Here is a 12,598-nt window from a genome sequence, read left to right on the forward strand (position 1 = left end):
CATGAAATTTTTACTAGTCTCCCCAGCTACTACTGTCTTTCTTCCTTTGTTTCCCATCTTATTTTAGTCTGATTTTTATGCACTGATGTTCATGTTGTCTGTACCTAAATCTAAGCTCTTTGAGAGGAGAAACTGAAAGATATTTAGCTTTGCTTTTTTACTACCTAACACAGTGCCTGGCATGTAGGAGGCACTAAATATATATGTACTGATTTATTGACTCAAAAATATAGAAACAGCAACAATAGGTGAATATTGTAAAGAGAGAAATTCATGTTTGATGTGTATGGGGGCAATGAGAAGAAGACTTTCCTGACAGAGTGAACCAAAACTTTAATAGGCTGTCTTTCCACAGACAGTGACTTTCCATTCAGAAGGTCAATAACCATGTCTTTATGTATTAAAGTATAGAATAACTTTGAAGTATGGCTTTAGACTAGACAGTTGCGATTCCAGTGAGTGTGCAGAATCATTTGTTAAATGTGGTATGGTCCCCTGCCAATGTTGGTGGGATGACCTGGAAAGACTACTGCAAAAGTTTTGAGAAATGAAGCAGGAAGGTGGTGAAGACATGCTTGTGCAAGGTGATTTGCAGGTCAGTTTCAGGCCTGAAACTGACCTGCAAATCACCTTGCACACGCATGCCATGAGTTGCTCATGTTCCACCTAGCCACTGACCTGGATTAGATTTGAAAATAGTCAATATGCCACACAGCTAAGGCAAAATCCATTTAAAAATACCTATAAATTGGCTTCTGTACAGGGACATTGTTGTCAGTAGTGAAACAGAATCTTATTTATATTATTAATTATTATCATTATTTATTCTCCCCATCTTTGTTGTGCTCTAAATTATCAGTCCTAGAAATATGCTGCACAGTGATCTTTATGTTCAGAGACTCTTATAGAGTTCCCAACTGTGCATCAGGCTTCCTCCCCCTCTGTCTTGTTCCAGCATGCACTCAGCACAAATATTATTACCTTACTATTATGCATAATAAGTATTACAATTTGTTTGTCCGTGATTAATTATGGGTTTCTCTCAGGAGACACAATATTGAGTACTTTCATATGCTAATAAATGCCAGGCTGACAGTCCTGACCCAGCTCTCTAATCTTAAAGCCCACCTTAGACCAAAAAAAATAAAAAGATATAGACATAGATATTGCTGGCCCGTCACTCCTAGCTAAAAGAACACATATCTATGAAGGTTTTCAATGATAAAATCTTCTTTCAGCTGAAAGATCAATCCTTGTTATTAAAAAGCAAATATATGTCAATGTGTGCATTACTTAAGACTCACTTGGTAATGTCTTCATTTTGCTTGACAAGCTGATAATGTCATTTGCACAATTGTGAATGGTGTCAGTGCTGAATGAATGTTCTCAAGAGAGATTAAAGGTGTAAAGCACATTGGATGGGGGTGGAGGAGTATCCTACTGAAGTGTCTCCTGAAAGATTAAATCCTAGAGATATGGTTGTCTCATATGAAGTCTGTGAATTTGACTAAAAACTTGTGTTTTGCCTCTAAAATACTACAGAACGAATCTAAGATAACTTGCATATTGGAGACAAGAAATATGGTGGGAATAATAATTCATTTGAATTAATTATCATAAAAGTTGGGAACATGGAGCATTGAGCTTCAAAAAGCATTTTTTTCATCTGTAGCAATTTCTACAAAATATTCAGTGACCCAGAAGGCTCAAGGGCAGGAAGGAGGAAACTTTAAGTGAATGTGGCTGCCAAGGGAGAAGAAAACCCATTTGATAGTGTCCTATTTTAAATAATTATACTTCTTAACTAATTAATAAATTCATTTGCAATGCTGAGGGTTTGCAAGTGCTGTCAGAGCCTTCTAAATTTCAGCACCTGTATCAAAGCCCTAGTCACTCATGCCAAATGCATTAAGAATTTGCTATTATACAATAGAAAATATACTTGGTGGAGAATGTGAAGACATGGGTTTAGATGCACCTAATTACATAATGTCTTCCCTGATCTTGGCCTACTTTTTTCTACCTCTGTGTATTTACTTGGCTGTCATCTAATCAGCTACAGCTGATAGTATAATAGGTAGAGTTCTGGCCTAGAGTGAGGATGATCTGAGATCAAATAATGCCTTGTATACTTTCTAGTTGTTGGACCCTAGGCAAGTCACTTACCCTCTATTTGCCTCACTTTCCTCGAGTGTAATATAGGAATAATGCCATCACCTAGCTCACAAGAACACAGTGAAAATATGAATTTTGTTTTGGCAGGAGAGAGGTAGCTTAGCATAGTATGTGCTATATAAATCCTCATTCCCTTCTCCACACCCACCCCTCATTGGAATCTCCTACCAGCAGCTCTGCCTATTGAAATATTTCCTTTTATTTCTCATCCAGGATAGAAACAATTTCCTTCAGGAATCCTTTATTCATTACCATGTAGTCAGTCAACAAACATTTGCTCAAAAAACTCCAGAACTTTGATTGTTCCTCTCCCCCACATTTATCATATTTTAATTTGAGTGATAGTTGCAGGAGTATCTCACTTAACCTCCTTAACTGGTCACATGAAGAGTGGAATATGAGACAAAAGGCTCTTACAAAGAAGTGTGTGTGTGTGTGTGTGTGTGTTATCAATGATGGTCGTCAGGGTAAATATATGGGGGGTGTGATCGTATATTAGTCTCTATATTATCTCTTCTACTAGATTATAAGATTCTAGAAAATAAGGCCTAGATCTTGTGTAACTTTTGTGTTCTCATTCTTGCTTAGAGTAGAGTTGAGGGAAAGAACGTTAACTAAAGATTCAGAAGTCATGGATTCAAATTCCACCTCTGGTATTTACCACCTCAATGGAATTGTGAAAGTCACTTAAACTCTCTCAGCTTGACTTTCCTATCTACAACATGAGAGAGGCATTACAGTAAATGGCCTCTGAGTTTCCCTTCGGTTCTATTTATACTTTCCTATTACACATGGCAACAATCTTGAGGGAAAAGTGAATTTCACAGTGGCCCAAAACAAAACAGCTATGGGTAAGGTATAAATGGAGTCTTGTTCATAGTAGCTGGTGTTGTTCATTATTTGTTTTCCAACAGAAACAGTGAAATTATGGATAATGTCTTGACTTGTGCATGAATTGGATTTAAGTGTGGCAGAGTTGCACAGTCATCAGCCTCATTCTCTCTTCCAGAGGCATTGAAGTCCAGTGGCAGGAAAAAAATAAAGAAAGCTAGTGATGGCCCAGGATGCAGTGGATGACCTTGGCCTCTTTGATGTCTGACCAAACTCTTAAGTGCTCTATAGCACCTGCTTTAGCTACTGTCATGGCCATTGGAACAAATTGTTCTCATCTGCCCATTCCACTGGGAAAGTCTTCACATGCTTGGAGTAGACATGTCTTTAACTCTCAGATGAGCTTGAAGTCTGTTATTTATCCTCAACCTGGTTTAGCCCATTTGCCAAGATAGTTTTACTAGGGTGTGGCCACTGAGTAGGCTACAGCTTCTTGGAGACACAGATGGGAACTGAGTGAAAGGTGGAAACCAAAGGTGAAATGAGCAACTCTGAAAAGGGCTTAGCAATGCCTCACACCAGAAGGATAAATAATCAATATAAATGAGTTACCTTTCTGAATCTTAGTTTCTTCATATGTAGAGATAATAGCCTCTTTCCCTAGGGATGTCACAAGATTTGTATGAAATTCAAAAAGGAAAATATACATGATAGCACTTTATAAAGTGTACCATACTGTACATATGCATGCAATTCTGATTCACTGTCTGTGACAGTCCTACTTTGGGAGTCTATATTTTGAATTTTCATGCATTTCCTCTCATTTATTAAAACAAGAAAACATAGAAGAAATTGAGATACCATACCACTTCATACCACTTCATAAAGAAAATACATACCACTTCAGAAAGAAGCATTCACAGTTTCTGAAGGACCTTTCTCTTTTACAATTCACCTGTGCCCTAGCCAGGAGCTGAATCTGCCAAGAGTAATTGTACGGACCAGTGGTCTATGGCCAAGGACAGAAGAAATGAGACTCTTAATTATTATAGATTAGAAGCTAATGGGAGAACAGTTGGTATGCCTGCCCAGTTATAAATCTTTTATTTTTAAAAAATAGAAATGGACCTTCTTCTGATTGTCATTCCGTATTGGAAAATGACAAGATGTGGCAAAAAAAAGACTTTCAAATGTGTTGTTGTTATTTAGATGAGAAAGGAAGATTTTCTAATATATTGACATTAATTTAGACAATATTAGCATAGAACAATAGAATAATAAAATTTTAGAATTTTAAGTATAGAATGCTAATAGTCTAAGAAACTTTAGAACAAGATAATTTAACCTGAGTTCTGTAAAATGCACACATGCATACAGAATATACACACATGTATATATGCATATGTTATATATATATGTATATATATAAACTGTTGTAGTATCATTTATTTCTTTTAATTTTATAATATTTTTGCATTAAAGATTATTATGAAAAAGGTGTATAGGTTTCAGCACACTTTCAAAGGGGTTTATGACATAAAAATAGTCAAAGACCCCTGTCTTAGGACATAAAATATTAGAGGAAAAAGGGACCTTAGAATACTGGAATAGGGAACATACACTATTAAAAAGGTAAAAACTCTTCTGTATAGCATGAAAAGTTAAAAATAGAAAGCTCTTTATAAATTCCTTAAATCAACCCCCATTTAACTCATAGCTTTAGAGCTGTAGACACATATTATAAATATTCAACCCAGCTCTGCTCTTCTGGAAGTGCAGGTGATAATGAGCCAGGAAGAAATTTACTGACCCAGAGTCTGTGCATCTGCCCACTATTGTCCTCTTAGCACATTCTTTCTAAAGGTTTCCAAATCTTCCACTGTGCTTCTATCAGTTTGTCTGTCAGTTTGCATGGCATCTTAAGTTCAATTAATATTTATTATACACCTATTCTATGCATAATATTGGATTAGACAATGAGAATATAAAGACAAAGATGCTGTATTTCAGTACTTCGAAGTGTTTGTATCTTTCTTGCGTCTCCTAATTTATGGGTGTTGAAGAAATATAGTCAGGGTTGCCATTACGCAAAAATGTCATTTATGTATCCCTCCATAGAATGATTTCATGAGTGTTCCCTTCCTAGCAAAACAAACAAAATGACTGAGACATTTTATGATACTTGAAATTCCATTATAAGAGATTGAATCCTTTCTTAAAATTTTCCAAATACTTATTGTGGATAGGGGAAAGCTAGGGCCCTTAAGACATTTGGAATGCAAGAACTGTCTTATGTATGTTGTCCAAGGACCAGGTGAATATGATTGATTATTTGATAGGAGACCACATGAATAAGAGAGAAAATTAAAATTCAATATTTTAAAACAAAAAGAAACAATCTCCTTCAAAAGAATAAAGAACCATTGTAGATATTTAATATCCATCAAAGGTGTTCCTTCCAAAGCCATTTACTAGAACCTGCCTTTGTAGAAAGGTTGCCTGAAATGAGGAAAAAATCCTTACTTGGTAATCTATAAAAATGTCATTAATAATCATTGGCATGTACACTTTAATGTTCAGAAAGCATTTTATATACATTACTACATTTGAACCTTAAGACAGTGCTTTTAGGTAGGGATGTCAGGAGTGATTCTGTTCATTTTATGCTTGAGGAAAGTGAAGCTCAAAGAGATTTAGTGACTTTCCCATGCTAACATGCTGTCACAAGAGGAACATGAGTGCAGGTGTTCTTGCATATGACTTCATATGCATAACTATAAAAATTATGTCACACTGCTATTTTGAGGGGTCCATGATTTTCTAGGGTAGTTACTCCCTTAAAATATACAGATTTCAACTCTATTCTGTGTGATTCCTGCCCATTTCTGTTTATAAAGCTTGCATTGAAGCTATATTGATGTATAAGACTATTTTTCTTACTTTGTGTTGCTTTTTCTTCTTCCTTCCTTCCTTCATTTATTCTTCCCCTCCCTTGCTCTTTCCCTCCTGTTCTTTTTCCCTCCTGCTGTTCCTTGCTTCCTTCCTTCCTTCCTTCCTTCCTTCCTTCCTTCCTTCCTTCCTTCCTTCCTTCCTTCCTTTTTTCTTCCTTCCTTCCTTCCTCATCTTTATTATTCCAAGGGTCTAGTGAAACACTCTATATGGTTAATTTTAGTCTTTCATTATTTTTGTATGGCAGGAAAATCTCTTCCATTGATCATCTTAAAAATAATTATTTTCAACACACTCCTCACCTAAATTCAACATTGCTATGGCTCACTTTGTTCACTGTGTATTTATTCTACCTACAAAACAAACAAAACTTTACAAAGTAAATACTAATTCCAGATATTTAAATACCGACAAAAGAAATCTTTCCATGCACTGTTCCAATGATTTATTTATAATTTGAATTCTTCAATGGATGCAGAATGAACGAAAAAGAAACAAGAAAATAATTTATTCAGCAGTTGTAATAACCTAAAGGAAAATGATATTTAAAAGTAACTTCATTCAAATTAAAATCAATGATCAATCTTAGCACTAGACAAAAAAATAAAACCCGTTCCCTTCTTCTTGGTAGTAAAGTGCGGAATAAAAGTTCAGAATGTTGCATATGCTGCAAGATGGCAGGGGTTGTCTTTTTCCTTTTTTTTTATACCCCAGCAATTAGGATGATTCCTGGTACATAGTAGCTGAATGATACATGTTTATTGACTGACTGATTGTAAAATATGGTTATATATGGCTGTTATTTCTTAAATATTTTATGTGTTAGCTGAAATTCAGAGTTGGAATAGGATTTCAGGGCATGATTATAATGTTATAAACCAAACAGCATGATAAAACAAAAAGAAAATAATTTGAACTATTCATCATTAGAGCAGCTAGGTTTCATAATGGACAGAATATCAGACCCGGAGATAGGAAATTTGTGTTCAAATCTGGTTCATAGACTTCCTAGCTGTGTGACTCTAGGCAAGTCATTTAATCTCTATTTGCCTCAAATGTATCTGTAAAATGGGAGTAATAATAGCACCTACCTCCCAGAGTTGTTATGAGTATCAAATGAAATAACAATTGTAAAATACTTAGCATGGTGACTGACACACAGTAAGCACTATATAAATGTTAGCTATTATTGTTATCATCGTCATCATCATCATCAAGGAAAAGAGGGTATTAAAGAAATGTTTTTTTGTTTGTCTGTTTCAGAGGTGAGGAATTTAGGATCATGAAAATATTGCAGGGCATCTCTTGTTGATGTCGATTTTCCTGATAAAGTTACTAAGTGTCAGCAGCTTGAGTTCATAGAGGCTGACAAGAGGGAAATGCCCCGAGGCTCCTCAATGGCAGCAAGTTAGCAAAACTCCCAAAGGCTGAGCCTAAACTCTGTTCACAGCAAGGACCATCAATAGAGCCTGCTATCACAGGAGAGATTTTGAGAGAGACAGGGCTCAGACACAAGGCCGCGACTGAATAGGTCCACCACTAAAGCCAAGTTCTCTTTAGCCAGCACTCATGTTAGAAACATGTAGCCTAGCAGAACACCTGCGATTCCTCGGATGTTTGTAACATGATTGATCAGTTTCCTCACTCTTATGAAAGGATACTGTTGCAGAGCAGTAATTCCACATGCAGGATGGTTAAACAAGAAGGAATGGATTGGCTCTAGAGAATTCTGTCCTTAGTGTGAATGAAATTGCCTCCTTAGGAGGCTCTCTGCGTGAATTGACATAAAGAGTCAAAGTTGACTCTCTGGGTAAGTGCTTTTGCATGTATCCTACCCTCATGCTCTTGTGCGAGCAGGGTCTGCTGGATAAGAGCTCTTCTTGTCTGTGCTGATTACTGAATTTCAAAGATTTGGCAGGGAAATAACCTAAGTTCATATGATTACTAGAAGGGAACATCGAAAATTAGATCTGATCGCATACGTATGGGCAAGGCTTCTGTCCGACAGTAAGTATCATGATGAGATTCCCCTGTCACTGACCTTTAAGAGAAGACTTGTAGGTAAGAAGACAACTACCCTTGCGGTGGGTACCATTCAATAATAGGGAAGAAATTAAAAGGGAGCTTTGTTTGAGTCTGTCCTCAACAAGATTTGTCAGGGGGAATGGAGAAGCAATCTTATTGTGATATTTCTATGTTTTTTTCAAATAAATTTTTATTTGGGTTGACAGGATTAGTATCATACATACATATTCATATATTGTCGCTCAGTTGTGTCTAACTCTTGGTGAGCCCATTTGGGGTTTTCTTGGAAAAGACACTGAAACGGTCCTTCTCTAGCTCACTTTACAGATGAGGAAGCTGAGGGAAACAGGGTTAAATTGCTTACATGCATGCATTTACATACATGCATATATATGTGTGTATGTTTTGTATAGCTATGTGTATGTGTTCATATGTTTATGAAAACATACAACGCAATTTTTCTTTGTCTCAATGCCATCTTAAAGTTTAAAATTAAAAAGATATTTTTAAAATATGCCTTTAAATATGAATTTGGCAGTCAAAAATTCATAGAAATCTTATTGGTTTGTAATAGACTATATCATTGATATTTGGTGTGATAAATAGCATAGACATTTCATAGTAAACCTCATTAAAATACTAGATGCTGTTACCTTTTTTTTTGAGGAGATATAGCTTATACACAACTATATAGTACATACTTTAAGATATAGCTTACATACTAAATAGAATTAAATTTTTAGATTAATTAAAAAATAATGATAACAATAATAGTGTGCATTTGTATAATACTTTTAAGTCTTGCAAAACACTGTACATATTTTATGTCATTTGATACCACAATCCTGTGAGTTTGATAGGGAAATGGAAGTTGAAAGGAGGTTAAGTGACATGCTAAAGGTTATACAACTCTTAGGTAGCTGAGACTTCCTGACTCCAGGTTCAGTAATCTCACCACTGTGCCATTTAACTGTTTCCTCAATCATTTCATCTTTCACCCACCAAACTCTTAACAAGTCACCTGGGATATGAAATACAATGAGTAATATATATTGACACATCTCAAAATGTTAGTTAAAATATTTCTATTTTTTTAATTTTATCTTTAGTATTGTCTGCTACATTCAATATGGAAATATTTTATTCACAATTTACAAAGAAGGAAATATAAAGAAAAATGAGAGAATATATTATTGAAAGATTTATATTACTATAAGGGTTCTCAGATGACATCTAGTCTTCCCTTCTTTCTCATAGGTGTATCATTAATACAGCATCTCTGATAGATGGTCATCAATTTTTAAAAGAATAACAAGGCAACACAGTCCATTCTTTAAAAGCTCATTAAAAAAAAGTCCTTTCTTATTCAGCTGAAATCTTCTTAGCTGTAACTTGAATTCAGTGTTCCTAATGCTGCAATCTAGGTTCAAAGAGAACAAAATGATCCTTCTTATACATGGCATCCTCATTTATTTATGAAAATAACAATCACCCCTCTTCACTCCTTCCCCAAACTCCTTTTCTTTTCTAAGTTAAACATTTATGGTTTCTTCAATTATCTTTATTGAAGTAGATTATGGTGTGTGTGTGTGTGTGTGTGTGTGTGTTAGACTAAAGAGGAGAGTAAGAGTAGGTAAGGAAGTCAGCTGACTTGGAGTAGCTCACACTTCCCTAGGAAATTTGCTTGTCTTATGTTTCTAACAGTTCACTATATTGATTCTGAATATAATGGAGATAATGTACTGGCACAGCACACTACAGTTCAGAACTGCTGAACTCCAACAATCCTTCAAACTCAGACTCCCAAATATGTGTGATCTGACTAATAATATGGCATAGTCAATAGAGAACCAAGAAGAGATGAGTTCATATCCTGCTTCTGACACCAATTGCTATATGACATGGTTAAAGGCATTTAATTTCTCTATGCTTTGGGCAACTCTCTAAGCTTCAGATCAAGTGCCAACATGTATTAAAAGGGAAAATTCAGAACCTAGTATTTTCTGATGAAAATCAAACTACATATGCAATCCCTCATCCAAAAGTAGGTAGATCTCAGTTGAAACTATGAAAAAATAGAATTAAATCACAAGCTTTATCTATCTCAGCTCAACTATTGTCATTTTTTGTCCCTTAATTCTCAACTACTCATATTTCCTCCCCTAACACCTTCTCTTTTCTCATACCTATTCTCTGATTTTCATTCCTCCACCAAGTCTCATTGCTCATTGTCTTCATCATAATCATCCATCCTTTCTTTTCACATTTCACATCTCCAATTTAATCTTCTCTTCCTACCCTGTTGCAACATACAAGTAGTTGCTAAGAGTGACAGTTATATTAATTATATAAATATGCCAATTGGCAATGCCAGAAAATATTGCTGCTCATTGCTTATAGGTTATGATAAGTCAAGCTACTACCATTACAATGAAAACTGAACATTTTCTGGGTTTTTCGACACATAAGAAGAAAATATTCAAATCTATTGAGGGGACAATTTCCAAATTTAAAAGCCTTTCCAATAGGATCAGGGCTGAATCAAGAATGCCCATTATCACCACTGTTTTTCAATATTGTACTAGAAACATTAGTTTTAGCAATAAAGGAAGAATAAAAATCAAATCAAAAGAATTAGATCAGGCAATGAGGAAATAAAGTTGTCACTCTTTTCAGATGATATGATGATATACTTCAAGAATCCTAGAGAATCAACTAAAAAAGTACTTGAAATAATTAACAGCTTCAGCGAAGCTGTAGGATATAAAATAAACCCACATAAATCATTAGCATTTCTATATATTACTAAAAAAAAGCTGAGCAGCAAAAGATAGGGAAATTCCATTTAAAATAACTGCAGACAATGTAAAATATTTGGGAGTCTACCTTTCAAGACAAATTCAGGAACTATATGAACACAATTACAAAATACTTTTCACACAAATAAAGTTAGATATACATAAGTGGAAAAATATAAGTTGACCATGGGTAGGCCAAGCTAGTATAATAAAAATAACAATTATACCTAAATTAACTTACTTATTCAGTGCTATACCAATCAAACTACCAAAATTATTTTTATAGAGCAAGAAAAAATAACAACAAAATTCATCTGGAAGAACAAAATGTCCAGAATATCAAGAGAATTAATGAAAATAAATGTGAGGGAAGATGACCTAACCATTTGAGATCTATTATAAAGCAACAATCATCAAAACTATATGGTACTGGCTAGAAATAGAATGGTGGTTCAATGGAAAGACTAGGTACACCAAGACACAGTAGTCAATGACTATAGTAATCTACTGTTTGATAAACCCAAAGGCTCCAGCTTCTGGGATAAGAACTCACTATTTGATGAAAACTGCTCGGAAAACTAGAAAATAGTATGGCAGAAATGAGGTACAGACCAACATATTATACCATATACCATGATAAGTTCAAAATGGGTACATGATATAGACATAAAGGGTGATAACATAAGCAAATTAAGATATCAATAAATAGTTTACCCATCAAATTTATGGAGAAGGAAAGAATTTATTACCAAACAAGAGATAGAGAACATTATGAAATGCAAATTGGATAATTTTGATTACATTGCACAAGAAAAGACAATGTAACCAAGATTAGAAAGAAAGAAGAAAGCTGGGAAACAACTTTAAAGCCAATGTCTCTGATAGTGGCTGCATTTCATATATATATATATATATATATACACACACATATATGCATACACACACATATATATATATATACAGAGAGAGAGAACTAAGTCAAATTTATAAGAATATAAATCATTCCCTGATTGATAATTAGTCAAAATATATGAATAGGCACTTTTCAGATGAAGAAGTTAAAACAATCTATAGTCATATAAAAATGCTCTAAATCACTATTGATTAGAGAATTGCAAATTAAAAGAACTCTGAGGTACCACGTTACACCTATAAGATTTACTAACATGACAAAAAAAGGAAAATGATAAATGTTGGAGAAGATGGAGAAATTGGAACACTAATGCATTGTTGGTGGAGTTATGAACTGATATCCATTTTGGAGAGCAATTTAAATCTATGCCCAGTGGGCTATAAAACTGTGCATATTCTTTGATCCAGCACTATCACTACTAGATCTGTATCACAAAGATATCATAAAAAAAGGGAAAATGACTCACATGAACAAATATAGTTATAGTTGCTCTTTTTGTTCTGGAAAATAATTGGAAATTGAGGGGATGTCCATCACTTGGGGAATGACTAAACAAATTGTTGTATATGAATATAATAGAATACTACTGTGGTATAAGAAATGATAAGCAGGTGGATTTTCAGAAAAAAAAAACTGGATAAAAACTTACATGAATTGACAATGAGTGAAATGAGTAGAAGCAGAACATTGTACACAGTAACAGCAACACTGCTTGATGATCAACTCTGAAATACTTAGCACTTTGCAGAATATTATGGTATCACCTCCCTCATATCATGGTCCTCTTTGACAATGAAGGACAAACAACAGTCTCTGTGAGTAGAGAACTTCCAGTTGGGCAATGCAGCTTCTTTCTTTGTCTTTCTTTCTTTCTTTCTTTCTTTCTTTCTTTCTTTCTTTCTTTCTT

This window comes from Vombatus ursinus, unplaced genomic scaffold (genome assembly GCF_900497805.2).
Source record: "Vombatus ursinus unplaced genomic scaffold, bare-nosed wombat genome assembly UNPS02014864.1, whole genome shotgun sequence".
Lineage (NCBI taxonomy): Eukaryota > Metazoa > Chordata > Mammalia > Diprotodontia > Vombatidae > Vombatus > Vombatus ursinus.